This window comes from Oncorhynchus nerka, linkage group LG20 (genome assembly GCF_034236695.1).
Source record: "Oncorhynchus nerka isolate Pitt River linkage group LG20, Oner_Uvic_2.0, whole genome shotgun sequence".
Taxonomy (NCBI): Eukaryota; Metazoa; Chordata; class Actinopteri; order Salmoniformes; family Salmonidae; genus Oncorhynchus; species Oncorhynchus nerka.
The window spans coordinates 8,377,111-8,394,049 of NC_088415.1; positions in this window are offsets into that span (position 1 = coordinate 8,377,111).

A 16,939-nucleotide genomic window follows, 5' to 3' on the forward strand; every position below is an offset into this window, starting at 1 on the left:
AAGAATTGTTACTCTGATTAAATGTCAGGAATTGTGAAAAACGGAGTTTAAATGTATTTGGCTAAGGTGTATGTAAACTTCCGACTTCAACTGTATTAATGCCAAAATAACATGCAAAACAGGCAACAACAATGACGGTTCGCCACTGGGCAGCTTGCTGTGTGTGTTGGCTTCTAATTATAATACTTTGTTGACGTTAATTGCACTGTTTATTGTGCTGCACATTTTCCTCTGTTCCACTGAATGCAATTTTGATGTTCTATTTTGACTCTACATTTGTTTTCAGAATATAACACAGAACACATAGGCCTATTTTTTTTAAATGTCAATATCCCACAATCCACCAGAATTGACAAAACACAATTGTTATCCCATTAATTTCCATCAATAATTAGTCAAAAATAATTGCACCTGAATTTATCCCTGAAAATATGACAATTATATTTTCCCTTAAAGCTTTTAACCAATTAACATTTACATTTACATTTAAGTCATTTAGCAGACGCTCTTATCCAGAGCGACTTACAATTAACATAATGTGTGCTGCAATTTTGAATTGTAATATAAGTAGCTAAATAATGAGGTAGGCATATAATTTCCAGCTTAATCTTGGTTTGGGAATCTATGCCTCGCTTAGCAATAGATCTCTGTTGCAGCCTGCTTGCTCGAGCACATCCGTCAACATTCCATACTGCCTATTGGGACAAAATGCCTAGTAGGCTATACAACAACGCAGCTGGAAAACAACCACAGATTCTTGAAATAAACTCAGCAAAAAAAGAAACTGTATTTATTTTCAGCAAATTTAACGTGTAAATATTTGTATGAACATAACAAGATTCAACAACTGAGACATAAACTGAACAAATTCTACAGCCATGTGACTAACAGAAATGGAATAATGTGTCCCTGAACAAAGGGGAGGGGGGGGTCAAAATCAAAAGTAATAGTCAGTATCTGGTGTGGTCACCAGCTGCATTAAGTACTGCAGTTCATCTCCTCCTCATGGACTGCACCAGATTTGCCAGTTCTTGCTGTGAGATGTTACACAACTCTTCCAAAAAGGCCCCTGCAAGTTCCCGGACATTTATTGGGGGAATGGCCCTAGCCCTCACCCTCCGATCCAACAGGTCCCTGACGTGCTCAATGGGATTGAGATCCGGGCTCTTCGCTGGCCATGGCAGAACAATGACATTCTTGTCTTGCAGGAAATCACTCACAGAACGAGCATTATGGCTGGTGGCATTGTCATGCTGGAGTGTCATGTCAGGATGAGCCTGCAAGAAGGGTACCACATGAGGGAGGATGTCTTCCCTGTAACGCACAGCGTTGAGATTGCCTGCAATGACAACAAGCTCAGTCCGATGATGCTGTGACACACTGCCCCAGACCATGACGGACCCTGCACCTCCAAATCGATCCCGCTCCAGAGTACAACCCTCGGTGTAAGGCTCATTCCTTCGACGATAAACGTGAATCCGACCATCACCCCTGGTGAGACAAAAAGCCAGTCCTGGCTGGTCCAGCGACGGTGGGTTTGTGCCATAAGGCGACGTTGTTGCCGGTGATGTCTGGCGAGGACCTGACATACAACAGGCCTACAAGCCCTCAGTCCAGCCTCTCTCAGCCTATTGTGGACAATCTGAGCACTGATGGAGGGATTGTGCATTACTGGTGTAACTCGGGCAGTTGTTTTTGCCATCCTGTACCTGTCCTGCAGGTGTGATGTTCGAATGTACCAATCCTGTGCAGGTGTTGTTACACGTGGTCTGCCACTGCGAGGACGATCAGCTGTCCGTCCTGTCTCCCTGTAGCGATGTCTTAGGCGTCTCACAGTACGGACATTGCAATTTATTGCCCTGGCCACATCTGCAGCCCTCATGCCTCCTTGCAGCATGCCTAAGGCACGTTCACGCAGATGAGCAGGGACCCTGGGCATCTTTCTTTTGGTGTTTTTCAGAGCCAGTAGAAAGGCCTCTTTAGTGTCCTAAGTTTTCATAACTGTGACCTTAATTGCCGACCGTCTGTAAGCTGTTAGTGTCTTAATGACTGTTCCACAGGTGCAGGTTCATTAATTGTTTATGGTTCATTGAACAAGCATGGGAAACAGTGTTTAAACCCTTTACAATGAAGATCTGTGAAGTTATTTAGATTTTTACGAATTATCTTTGAAAGACAGGGTCCTGAAAAAGGGACGTTACTTTTTTCACTGAGTTTAAAAACAAAAAAACAAAACAAAAAATATTTGACTGCTAAGTGGTAGTTCCTGTTCTCCTGCATTCTGGTTTTATTTTTGTAAGTAAAGCGACGGTTTGTTGGCGAGAAGAACGTCAAGAAAAGTTTTGCTAGCTAGTTAGCTGGCTAATTTTATCCAGCTAACATTAGCGCTCTGGCTAATGCCCTGTACACATCGCAACATATTTCATTACACTGTATGTCATCTTCACACACCGAACGCCATCTTCACAGAGTTGCCCCGCTACTGAATGGAGATGTGTAGTGTTTGCAACGCAAGATGGAGATCTCTCGTCAGAGTTCGCACTCTGAACAAAAATATAAATGCAACATGTAATGTGCTGGTCCCATGTGTCATGAGCTGAAATTAAAGAAACCAGAAATGTTTCATATGCACAAAAAACTTGTTTCCCTCCAATGTTGTGCACACATTTGTCTACATCCCTGTTAGTGAGCATTTCTCCTTTGCCAAGATAATCCATCCACCTGACAGTTGTGGCATATCAAGAAGTTGATTGAACAGCATGAATATTACACAGGTGCACCTTGTTATAGGAAAAATAAAAGGCCACTCTAAAATGTGCAGTTTTGTCACACAACACAATGCCACAGGTGTCTTAAGTTTTGAGGGAGCGTGCAATTCGCATGCTGGCTGCAGGAATGTCCACTAGAGCAAAATAATTGAATGCTAATTTCTCTACCATAAGCCGCCTCCAACGTTATTTTAGACAATTCGGCAGTACGTCCAACCGGCCTCACAACTGCAGACCACGTGTATGGCATTGTGTGGGCGAGCAATTTGCTGATGTCAATGTTGGGAACAGAGTGCCCCATGGTGGTGGTTGTGTTATGTTATGGGCAGGAAGAAGCTATGGACAATGAACACAATTGCATTTCATCGATGGCATCCGTCACCATCAACTCATGTTTCAGCATGATAATGCACGGCCCCATGTCCTGGAAGCTGAAAAAGTCCCAGTTCTTCCATGGCCTGCATACTCACCAGACATGTCACAAATTGAGCATGTTTGGGATGCCCTGGTTGGACGTGTACGACAGCGTGTTCCAGTTTCAGCCAATATCCAGCAACTTCACACAGCTATTGAAGAGGAGTGGGACAACATTCCACAGGCCACAATCAACAGCCTGATCAACTCTATGCAAAGGAGATGCATGATGCAAATGGTGGTGCCAGATACTCAATGGTTTTCTGATCTACGCCCCTACCGTTAAAAAAAAGATATCTGTGACCAACAGATATGAACTGTAACTGTAAAATATTTGAAATTGTTGCATGTTATATTTTTGTTCAGTGTATTTTGGCAGATATTACTTTTTTTTTATTTTCTAGGGAGTTTTTCCTAGTCACCATGCTTCTACATCGGCATTGCATCCTGTTTGGGGTTTTAGGCTGGGTTTCTGTACTTTGTTACTACATCTGCTGATGTAAAAAAAGGCTTTATAAATACATTTGATTTGATTTGATTCAAGACAGGATAACTGTATTGTTTCAGGTGATAAAACATGTTTTCTTCAGTTACTTTTTTCTAAACTTGTTTCTCTAACTCTATAACAAATGACATTACCATCACAATAAAGTTAAACGGGAGGCAACAGTCATAATATAATTGGCTTAAAACTGCTTCAGGATTGGTGCGTCCCCTGCGGGACAGTTGAGCTAACGTAGGCTAATGCGATTAGCATGAGGTTGTAAGTAACAAGAACATTTCCCAGGACATAGACATATCTGATATTGGCAGAAAGATAAATTCTTGTTAATCCAACTGCAATGTCCAATTTACAGTAGCTGTTACAGTGAAATAATAACATGCTATTGTTTGAGGAGAGTGCACAGTTATGAACTTTAAAAGTTATTAATAAACACATTAGGCACATTTGGGCAGTCTTGATACATTTTGAACAGAAATGCAATGGTTCCTTGGATCAGTCTAAAGCTTTGCACATATACTGCTGTCATCTAGTGGCCAAAATATAAATTGCACCTGGGCTGGCATAATACATTATGGCCTTTCTCTTGCATTTCAAAGACGATGGTACTATTTTCTTTTAAACAGTTGTTTTTTTCTTTGTATTATCTTTTACCAGATTAATGTGTTATAATCTCCCACATTCATTTAACATTTCCACAAGCTTCAAAGTGTTTCCTTTTAAATGGTATCAAGAATATGCATATCCTTGCTTTAGGGCCTGAGCTTCAGGCAGTTAGATTTGGGTATGTCATTTTAGGCAACAACAAAAAAACACGTAACGATGGTGACAGGTGTGCACCATAACGAGCAGCCTGGTGACCTAGAGGCCGGAGCACACGTGACATCACCGAAAACCACATATTTTAATATTCTTCTGTGGTTTGCTGTCTATCTCTTTCCATCTGTCTGCCTGGCTGCCAGATTGATGAGGGAAAAAATAATCAATGTACTTGCTGGGCTAAGTCTAACTTAGTAAAGACAGGTTTTCTGTATTAGCTAGGTTAATGAACTTAATGGTTATTCATGATTTGTCTCTGTCTTAATAGTTCCTGAAACATGTCAATGGCCTGATGCATGGCCTCTACAGCAGTGCTTGGCCACCCACTCAATTACCGGTAACCTATTCTGCCACATCCCTGGGGAAGGAGAGAGCAGAACTACCCCTTCCTTAAATCCATTGACAGTTTTGTGTGTTAGTAGTTATTTTTGTGTGTCTTTGATACTCTGATTTTCAATGTTTTATTGATTCCTACTGACCGACTCAGTAAGAGCAAGGTTGGTAAGAGCTAGTTCGGTAAGAGCTAGGTCGGTAAGAGATAGGTTTGGACTAGCTATGCTGATGATCATTCACGTTTTGTTTTCTCTGCTTCAGGTCTCACTGAGACTAGATTCCCCAAAGAGACATGCTATTCAGCTGCCCATAATTGCCTGATGTTAGTGTACATAGATTAAGGCTGGTGGCGGTGGTGTAATGGTGTGGGGAATGTTTCCACTTAGGTCCCTTGATACCCTTGATACCACCTCTCCTTCCAGTTCTCTGCTGCCAATGACTGGAAGGAACTACAAAAATCTCTGAAACTGAATCTCTGAAGGCCGGCTCATAGCCTGTGGCAAAAATGAGGGGACACGAACAACAGGTATCGGCCAATCAAAAAGGTTCTTTATTGTAAACCAAACTATTAACTTTAAACAAAGAAAAAGGAATGAGGTGTGAATGTATCATAATGTAAGGTGTATGTAAAGTGCAGGGATGCATGAATCTGTGTGTGAATGACTGAGTGAAAACTATGCAAAACTACAAAGGAACAAACAAAACAGGATCATACCTGGAGGAGCAGAGAGAGAGGAGTGATTAGTGAAGCCGTTTAAATACGCTGAGCCCAGGTGACTCCGATCACTAACGACCCTCCTCTGCCTGCAGGAGGAACCGCCCCTGCACTGCAGAGGAAGGGCCGTGACAGGAAACACTTACCTCCCTCACTAGCTTTAAGCATCAGCTGTCAGAGCAGCTCACAGATTACTGCACCTGTACATAACCCATCTATAATTTAGCCCAAACAACTACCTCTCCCCCTACTGTATGTATTTATTTATTTAGCTCCTTTGCACAACATTATTTCTATCTCTACCTTGTACATTCTTCCACTGCAAATCTACCATTCCAGTGTTTTACTTGCTATATTGTATTTCCTTCGCCACCATGGCCTTTTTTTGCCTTTACCTGCCTTATGTCACCTCATTTGCTCACATTGTATATAGACTTATTTTTCTACTGTATTATTGACTGTATGTTTGTTTTACTCCATGTGTAACTCTGTGTTGTTGTATGTGTCAAACTGCTTTGCTTTATCTTGACTAAGGTCGCATTGTAAATGAGAACTTGTTCTCAACTTGCCTACCTGGTTAAATAAAGGTGAAATAAAAAAATACCAATGGAGCAACGTTTCCATGCCCTGAAGAATTCAGGCTGTTATGAAGGCAAAGGAGGGTCTGATCCGGTACTAGATGTGTGTACCTAATAAACTGGCCACTAAGTGCGTAGCACAATCAGTAGGGGTGACTACTAGGCGCTGTCTACAAGTAGTTCTACTCACTGGCATTTGGGTCGTTGTCTACAAGTAGTTCTACTCACTGGCATTTGGGTCGTTGTCTACAAGTAGTTCTACTCACTGGCATTTGGGTCGTTGTCTACAAGTAGTCCTACTCACTGGCATTTGGGTCGTTGTCTACAAGTAGTTCTACTCACTGGCATTTTGGTCGTTGTCTACAAGTAGTTCTACTCACTGGCATTTGGGTCGTTGTCTATAAGTAGTCCTACTCACTGGCATTTGGGTCGTTGTCTACAAGTAGTCCTACTCACTGGCATTTGGGTCGTTGTCTACAAGTAGTTCTACTCACTGGCATTTGGGTCGTTGTCTACAAGTAGTTCTACTCACTGGCATTTGGGTCGTTGTCTACAAGTAGTTCTACTCACTGGCATTTGGGTCGTTGTCTACAAGTAGTTCTACTCACTGGCATTTGGGTCGTTGTCTACAAGTAGTTCTACTCACTGGCATTTGGGTCGTTGTCTACAAGTAGTTCTACTCACTGGCATTTGGGTCGTTGTCTACAAGTAGTTCTACTCACTGGCATTTGGGTCGTTGTCTACAAGTAGTTCTACTCACTGGCATTTGGGTCGTTGTCTATAAGTAGTCCTACTCACTGGCATTTGGGTCGCTGTCTACAAGTAGTTCTACTCACTGGCATTTGGGTCGTTGTCTATAAGTAGTCCTACTCACTGGCATTTGGGTCGTTGTCTACAAGTAGTCCTACTCACTGGCATTTGGGTCGTTGTCTATAAGTAGTCCTACTCACTGGCATTTGGGTCGTTGTCTACAAGTAGTCCTACTCACTGGCATTTGGGTCGTTGTCTATAAGTAGTCCTACTCACTGGCATTTGGGTCGTTGTCTACAAGTAGTTCTACTCACTGGCATTTGGGTCGTTGTCTACAAGTAGTTCTACTCACTGGCATTTGGGTCATTGTCTATAAGTAGTCCTACTCACTGGCATTTGGGTCGTTGTCTACAAGTAGTTCTACTCACTGGCATTTGGGTCATTGTCTATAAGTAGTCCTACTCACTGGCATTTGGGTCGTTGTCTACAAGTAGTTCTACTCACTGGCATTTGGGTCGTTGTCTACAAGTAGTTCTACTCACTGGCATTTGGGTCGTTGTCTATAAGTAGTCCTACTCACTGGCATTTGGGTCGCTGTCTACAAGTAGTTCTACTCACTGGCATTTGGGTCGTTGTCTATATGTAGTCCTACTCACTGGCATTTGGGTCGTTGTCTACAAGTAGTCCTACTCACTGGCATTTGGGTCGTTGTCTATAAGTAGTCCTACTCACTGGCATTTGGGTCGTTGTCTATAAGTAGTCCTACTCACTGGCATTTGGGTCATTGTCTATAAGTAGTCCTACTCACTGGCATTTGGGTCGTTGTCTATAAGTAGTCCTACTCACTGGCATTTGGGTCGTTGTCTACAAGTAGTTCTACTCACTGGCATTTGGGTCGTTGTCTACTAGTAGTCCTACTCACTGGCATTTGGGTCGCTGTCTACAAGTAGTCCTTCTCACTGGCATTTGGGTCGTTGTCTATAAGTAGTCCTACTCACTGGCATTTGGGTCGCTGTCTATAAGTAGTCCTGCTCAGTGGCATTTGGGTCACTGTCTACTAGTAGTCCTACTCACTGGCATTTGGGTCACTGTCTACTAGTAGTCCTACTCACTGGCATTTGGGTCACTGTCTACTAGTAGTCCTGCTCAGTGGCATTTGGGTCACTGTCTACTAGTAGTCCTACTCACTGGCATTTGGATCACTGTCTACAACTAGGCCAACTCACTGGCATTTGGGTCGTTGTCTATAAGTAGTCCTACTCACGGGAATTTTGGTCGTTGTCTATAAGTAGTCCTACTCACTGGCATTTGGGTCGTTGTCTATAAGTAGTCCTACTCACTGGCATTTGGGTTGTTGTCTATAAGTAGTCCTACTCACTGGCATTTGGGTTGTTGTCTATAAGTAGTCCTACTCACTGGCATTTGGGTCGTTGTCTATAAGTAGTCCTACTCACTGGCATTTGGGTCACTGTCTACAACTAGGCCAACTCACTGGCATTTGGGTTGCTGTCTGTGGTGCTGAAAGTCGCCTGTTTGTGCAGGGCAATTGTGTAGGGCACAAGCTATGTGAATGTTTGTGTAATGGTTACACCACCTACCTGCTGCTGTATGGTGGTTGGTTGTGGTTGTTTGATGATTATCTTTGTGGTCGTGTCATAGCAATAAACAGAGTAGCAGAAATCTGCTTTATGAGCCTTTAAGAAGCTCAATAGAAAGTGCCAAAACGGCCTCAGACCTCACCACACGTCACTGGGTTTTAAAGCCTAAAGCCACGGTCGGTTCTCTGATCTGAACCTACCCTTGGCATGACACCACACAGGAAATCAGTTCAGCCTGTTGGGAGTTTCAGGGCTCCCTTCTCCTGCCCCTTCCCCCTTCTCTGCCCGATACTGGATAAGGGCTCCCCTGCACTCTCCTCCCCCCGCCTTGTCCTGACCCTCTCCACTTCCTTGCTGCCCTCCATGGTTGTGGTCTTAGTCCTAGCTTTAAGGCACAGACAGACAAACAGACAGCCAAGTAGGGTGACCCCAACCTTCTGAGCCCTTCCCCTCTCACCCTAGTAGCCCCAGGCCATAGGCTGCTTCCTGTCTCTCTCTTTTGCATTCACTTTCTTGTTATTGTTGTGGTTCTCTCTCTCTCACTCTCTCATTCTCTCTCTCTCTATTTCTCTCGCTCGCTCTCTATTTCTCTCTCTCTCAATTTCTCCCTCTCTCTCTATTTTTCTCTCTCCCCTCCTCTCTCTCTCCCCCCTCTATCTCGCCCCCCTCTCTTTCTCTCTGTCTGTCTTACTCTCTCTACACACACTCACACATCTCAAGGCACTCGTTTTTTTCAGACAATTGCTCAAATAATGTGACACAGTCAAAGCACAAAGAGAGGAGGTCAAGGTTCGCATATCCTCTGGTTATGAATGAGTAGTACAGCAGGTTATGGATGAGTAGGCGGGACTTTAACAGGCCTATTGTATCACGTTGAATTGCAAAGAAAGAAAAGCAACAGAGCTGACCTCTTCCTTCCATGGACACGGTGGGTGATCCTCCTGATCCTCCTGATCCTCCTGATCCTCCAACAGCATGTAGATGGAGAGTTGACAAGCTGCTCGTCAGTCGATCCTCATACAAGACTCCCACTATTAACCCAAATTCTGTCAGGGCCTGAGTATACACATTGTCAACATGTGTCTGTCTTTGTCTGGTTGTCAGCCCCTGAAGCCCTTCCTCTCACTATAGGCCAGGGTGACGGTCGGTCCAACCTGGGGTTTGCATTAGGATAGGAGAAGGAAACATGAGAAAGAGGAGGGAAGGGGTAATTCAATTACACACCATGAATGCACAGAGATGATCCCATATGACCGGCCTGGGCCTTTCCTTCAGAGGTCCCCTCACAGAGCCCAGTCTGTGGTCAGCGGTTCGTGAGAGGAGAGGCTCGGAGGCCAGCTGAGGGACGTGACTGGCAGCTACCGACCCCTGGGTCAGCACTCAGACAGGAAGAGAGGTGCAGGCTGGGAAATAGGAGTTGTAGTTGGGTTTGTGTGGAGAATAGTGAATGAAGGGATGGGGAGACATGGGGTGTTCTGTCCTCTCTCTGACCTTTTATTCAAATGAGGCCAAATACACTGAGGCACTGAGGTCCAGTGAATCAGTGAATGTGATTCATTCACAGATGACTACATCAGAGAGAAGGGCTACAGTGTGTTATTTTCTAAGCAGATTCTGCCAGTAACACATCCGTCTGCCAGCAACACATCCGTCTGCCAGCAACACATCCGTCTGCCAGTAAAACATCAATGCTGCGTTGTGTCCAAAATGGCACCGTCTCAGGCCAAACATAATGCTACTTAGGAAATAGGATGACATTTCAGATTTGCCCCTGGTAAAACCCACCAAAGTCCATTCTGAGCTATGGAGGAAGCTGCGTAAGGTAACTGATACTCTGACTACATTTTATTTTTCCATGTAAACAACGTAAAACTTTTTTTTTTTTTTGTCGGCATCATTGAACAGTAGCATATTTTTTAATTTTTTTATTTTACCTTTATTTAACCAGGCAAGTCAGTTAAGAACAAATTCTTATTTTCAATGACGGCCTGGGAACAGTGGGTTAACTGCCTGTTCAGGGGCAGAACGACAGATTTGTACCTTGTCAGCTCGGGGGTTTGAACTTGCAACCTTCCGGTTACTAGTCCAACGCTCTAACCACTAGGCTACCCTGCCGCCCCATAGTGCTGTGTGTGGAGGACCAGAAGGGTTAAGCTCCGTCAGTCAGTCCGATTGTGATAAATACCTCTCTCCTAATGAAGGACAGGCCAAAAGAGAGAAACCCTTTCTTCACTTACAACCCACAATCTGCAAGAATCCATAAACAGCCACCTTAGCAGAACCATCTGGGGTAGCTGCGGTTAGCTAGGCCCGAACACAGGAGAGTACTGAGTGGACCCGCGCTAAAGCTAAAAATAAATAATCCCTAAATGTGTTTATAGTGGATGGGACCTCTGGCGATGCGTCCCCATGGCCCGAGGGACATGATTGAATTAGAGGTGGTCGGAGGAACAAACCAACAATGACCGTGAAGCTGCAGTAGAGCCAGAGCAGTGTGTGCGTGTGTGTGTGTGTGTGCGTGTGCATGTGTGTGTGTGTGTGTGTGTGTGTGTGTGTGTGTGTGTGTGTGTGTGTGTGAAGAGAGAGAGAGCACGAGAGTGAGGATACAAGGCCATGGGATTTTGATTAGGTGTCCTAGGCCGGAGGACAGGAACCTCCTCTCGGGTCCTCCTATTCTAACCTCCAACCTGTTGTCACGCTTCACCTCTTCCCCCGGATACAAGGCACTGGTAGAACATCTTAAGCCGTTACACATGGGGAAAGAGTACTGAGAGCAGCACCTGTGGAAGGAGAGGATTAAATCACCTTTCAGGACTTGTTAAGAGAATAGCCTAAAACAGAAAGAGAGGAAGCATCATCCACATGTAGAAGTGCATTAAAATTAAATGAATAATTGTTACAACCAAATACAGGCCTAAAATACAGAGGGAAGTGTCTTCTAAAATAAATAAACCAACAAAACTGAACAAAAATGATGAACTATTATTATAATAAATATATAGCCATACTGATTGAAAATATGTGTTGGCTATCAAAAACATCACTGTGATCAAATCAACTAAATAATGAAGTGGCATATCCGTTTCTGGCTCCAATGTCAGATTCAGACTAGACATTTCACAACACAATCAAACATTATTTTCAGGAGCCATAATTGTCTGATTCATCCAGTCATGAATGAGAGGAAAAGAGAGTCTCTTTATATTGACGCGGCAGAACGGATGAGCTCTAGGCTTTAGTGTCTTCAGAGCACTACGCGACATTCATGGTAGTTTTCTGCCATCGTTACCACACCAATGATTTATCACAGAGTGGCTGAACATAATGTATGATGAAAACGATTAAACCTTTGAAAAATATAGCGAGCAAACGAAGTTCAACTGGGGACACTCTTGAGAGAGATTTCATTTTTGTTGAGTTGCTTTTTTTTTTGCAGTGGCCTATTGTAAATGTAAGCCTACATGGATTTGAATACACTCAAATATGCTTACAGTAATTTCAGAAATAATTAATTAGAAGATTATTCAGTATAGACTATAGATAATTATATTAGAAGCGCATACATGTTTCCAAATTATTTTCAAATTTGATCTAAATATCGAAACAGCATAATTTCATTATAAACATGGACGTTGCTCTTAGAGAGAATATAAAATAGTCATAGAAACCAAAATAGCATAAAATAGACTATTACAATAACTTGTTGAATAGGCTGCAAGTCAAGAGTTAAAATATGTTTTAACAGGACTTATTACTGTGTAATTATCCAGCAGTGTGACAATATTGCAATACCCATTGCAATGTACTCAGTTAGGCCTACTATATTAGGCCTACAATAGTCTAATCATGTCGTAATTATTTTATAAGAAAGTTTGTAAAATTGGTTAAATCATCTGAAACTGGGCAAATGCCTCATCTAAACATTAAAATGTTATGCCTTTACTAGTGTTGTGGAACGTGTCTTCAATATTTAGGGGTGATATTTTCATAACAGGCCATCGAAATGCAGAGATGGTAAACAGCCAAACGTGCTTAAAGCTTCACCCGCGGTCTCGGGACGGACATCACTTGAGAACACTCCTCACGCGAACGAGTTCCTGGGGACCATTGTTATATTGCTTATATATTTGAGAATAAAGCATTGAAACAGGGCTTAACACTGTCAGCAAAATTCAGGATAAATCATTAGGAAGTCTGCAGAGTTAACACGGATAATTACTCACGTTTTCTCAACTCCAGGCTGAGCGCCCAGGACTCGTGCTGACAACAACAGGAACACTTTGCTGCACAACAAGTGACGTTTTTAAGAACTTTTTTCTCTGGATAATTTGTAATGTCCCAGACTCATTTTGCCCCCTAAAAGCTATGATACAATTTAAACATTTGAGGACAATTATCAATTTTACACAGGAATCTCCTATTTAGCCACAAATAGCAATCAAAAGTCAGGTTGGTGGAGGACAGTCAACAAAGTCGGGGTGGGATACAGAGCGGTGTCAGGCCTAATCAATGTGACAATTACAATTTGATTTGAATCTGGGGAATGATAGGCCTACCCTGAAGACGAACTGTGGGTTGCTTTTAACACCCTGCTTTCCTTTACAGCAAGATTAAGTATAAAAGGAAAATGTAATAAAAGAAAATGGCTTATTTAAAGTTGTGCCCGTCAGTCTCAAATGACACCCTACTCCCTATGTAATTCACTACTTCCCTATGTAGTACACTATTTTTGACTAGGACCCATAAGCCCTGGTCAAAAGTAGTGCCCTATGGAAAGGGAAAGGAGAATACCTAGTCAGTTGTCCAACTGAATGTATTCAACTGAAATGTGTCTTCCGCATTTAACCCAACCCCTCTGAATCAGAGAGGTGCGGGGGGGCTGCCTTAATCGACATCCACGTCTTTGGTGCTGGGGGAACAGTGAGTTAACTGCCTTGCTCAGGGGCAGAACGACAGATTTGTACCTTGTCAGCTCAGGGGATTCGATCTTGCAACCTTTCAGTTACTAGTCCAACGCTCTAACCACTATGGGGGTGGGCTCTTGTGCTTCGCTCTCTGTCTGCAGAGCTGAAACTTAATACAGGAAGATAGTACAGTGCAGTATATGAGTCTAAACAAGGCCTAAAAGAAAGAGATGACTTCTTCTTTCTCCTTTTACAGACTGATAGAGATTGCTGTCAGATGCTCTGATCATGTAGGACGCTTAATGATACTTTATTATAACAGTGTTATAGCAATTCCTCATTCTGAAACCTGACACTGTTATAACGACGCCTTATTCCGTATCTTCACATTCTGTCTACATGACATGATTGGGAGGTGCTCAGCCTACAGAGCCAAGAATATAACGAAAGCAAGTGCTCTCTTTGACAGAACGATTCCATATTGTTTAAAAACCACTCAGTCATATTTGTTTTGGGGCAGAGGCAGAGAGCCAGCTCGGGAGAAGGAGAGAGGAAATAGGATGGTTAGTATCTAGATAAAGTGCAGCTCAATAGCCTCTGGTCTGGGCTTGGGTCTGGGTTGACTGTAGCTCTGTGTAGCTACGTACTTGCCAAACGCGGGTGCAGCCATCGCAGGCCTTTGTTCCTAGCCAATCAGAGGCAGCTGTGTAAGCCCAGCGCTGCAGGATAGCTGAGGTCATCTCTTCGGATGCTGCTACAGCCTCCAGCACAGAGCCATTTACACTGAGTATACAAAACATTAAGAAAACCTTCTCTTTCCATGAAATAGACTGACCAGGTGAATCCAGGTGAAAGATATGATCCCTTATTGATGTCACTTGTTAAATCCACTTCAATCAGTGTAGATGAAGGGGAGGAGACAGGTTAAAGAAGGGTTTTTAAGCCTTGAGTCAATTGAGACATGCGTTGTGTATGTATGCCATTCAGAGGGTGAATGGGCAAAAAAAAAACGATTTAAGTGCCTTTGAAGGGGTTATGGTAGTAGGTGACCGGTTTGTGTCAAGAACTGCAGCGCTGCTATTTTTTTTACACACAACAGTTTCCCGTGTGTATCAAGAATGGCCCACCACCCAAAGGACATCCAGCCAATTTCACACAACTGTGGGAAGAATTGGAGTCAACATGGGCCAGCTTCCCTGTGGAACTTTCTACAACTTGTAGAGTCTATGGATAGAATATTTTAAGTTGTTCTCAGGGCCAAAGGTCGGGTGCAATTCAATATTAGGTGTTAGGCAAATGCAGTTGAACGTTCTGAGAATGACACTTTCTCATCCATAGCCGTTGATAAGTGATAATTAGTTTTCAAAACCTATGTAGATGTCCAATGAAACCAGATATGCAATTTATTAACACTACAACACAGTAAAGACTTGGATACATTATCCCAGATGCTAATCAATAAAAATGTCTGTTAAATCTGCTGCTCTGTTCTGCTTGTTTACAGTGGGTCATTTCATCGGGAACATCAATACATTACATATTGTTACATCACCAACATGACGTATTGTTACATCACCAACATGACATTTTGTTACATCACCAACATGACATATTGTTACATCACCAACATGACATATTGTTACATCCCCAACATTACATATTTTTACATCACCAACATGACGTATTGTTACATCACTAACATGACGTATTGTTATATCACCAACATGACATATTGTTACATCACCAACATGACATATTGTTACATCCCCAACATGACATATTTTTACATCACCAACATGACATATTGTTACATCACCAACATGACATATTGTTACATCCCCAACATGACATATTGTTACATCACCAACATGACATATTGTTACATCACCAACATGACATATTGTTACATCACCAACATTACATATTGTTACATCACCAACATTTCATGAACAAATATCTATATGGGCGCTAACATGGCGGCAGTTCTAGAACCTGGCCTAACTCTCTATATCAGAGTTTCTTCAGGTTATCCAGCTTGAGACTCAAGTGAGAAATGTACTGTCCTCGATCAACCCAAATTAAGAAGAAATAGTGGGTGATTAGCCAATTTCACACAACTGTGGGAAGAATTGGAGTCAACATGGGCCAGCTTCCCTGTGGAACTTTCTACAACTTGTAGAGTCCATGGATAGAATATTTTAAGTTGTTCTCAGGGCCAAAGGTCGGGTGCAATTCAATATTAGGTGTTAGGCAAATGCAGTTGAACGTTCTGAGAATGACACTTTCTCATTCATAGCTGTTGATAAGTGATAATTAGTTTTCAAAACCTATGTAGATGTCCAATGAAACCAGATATGCAATTTATTAACACTACAACACAGTAAAGACTTGGATACATTATCCCAGATGCTAATCAATAAAAACATCTGTTAAATCTGCTGCTCTGTTCTGCTTGTTTACAGTGGGTCATTTCATCGGGAACATCAATACATGACATATTGTTACATCACCAACATGACATATTGTTACATCACCAACATGACATATTGTTACATCACCAACATGACGTATTGTTACATCACCAACATGACAAATTGTTACATCACCAACATTACATTTTGTTACATCACCAACATGACGTATTGTTACATCACCAACATGACATATTGTTACATCACCAACATGACATATTGTTGCATCACCAACATGACGTATTGTTAATTCACCAACATGACATATTATTACATCACCAACATGACGTATTGTTACATCACTAACATGACGTATTGTTACATCACCAACATGACGTATTGTTAATTCACCAACATGACATCGTGACCGGGAGCCCCATAGGGTGTTGCACAATTGGCCCAGGGGAGTGTTTGGCTGGTTGGGCCTTACGTGGCTCATTGCACTCTAGAGACTCCTTGTGGTGGGTCGGGTGCCTGCAGGCTGTTGTCAGTTGAATGTTGTTTCTTGCGACACATTGGTGCAGCTGGCCTCTGGGTTGAGTGGTTGGTTAGAAGCGTGGCTTAGTGGGTCATGTTTCGGGACCTTTGCCTCTCCTGAGCCTGTTGGGGAGTTGCAACGATGAGACAAGATCATAATCATGGAATTGGGGAGAAAAAATATAATAGGTTCAACCGGGGAGAAGAAGGAGTTTTGAGAAGGAGGGAAGGAGAGAGGAAAGTGAATGTGAGGAGTAATGCAATTGAGATTCTCCCAATGTCACGACAAAAGGGCTCTTTTCAAAATAATTAAAATGCACTAACTGTGTAAATCTAAATACAAACTGTGACATTAGCTGAATTGGCTAACAACTCAAGCATTTAGCCAGCTTGTACATGTCACAGTGCCAGTTTGAGTAGCCCAGTATCTCATCTCTACAATCAAGCTCTGGTAGCTCGCCGTGATCGTATAGTGGTTAGTACTCTCCAACCACGGATTTAAATCCGAGTCACAGCATTGCGATGTCCTGGCAAATGGGCTGTATTTTGAAGTTTAAAACATTCTGTTTAATCTAACTGGTAAGGCTAACATGCTAACATGCTGACTCGA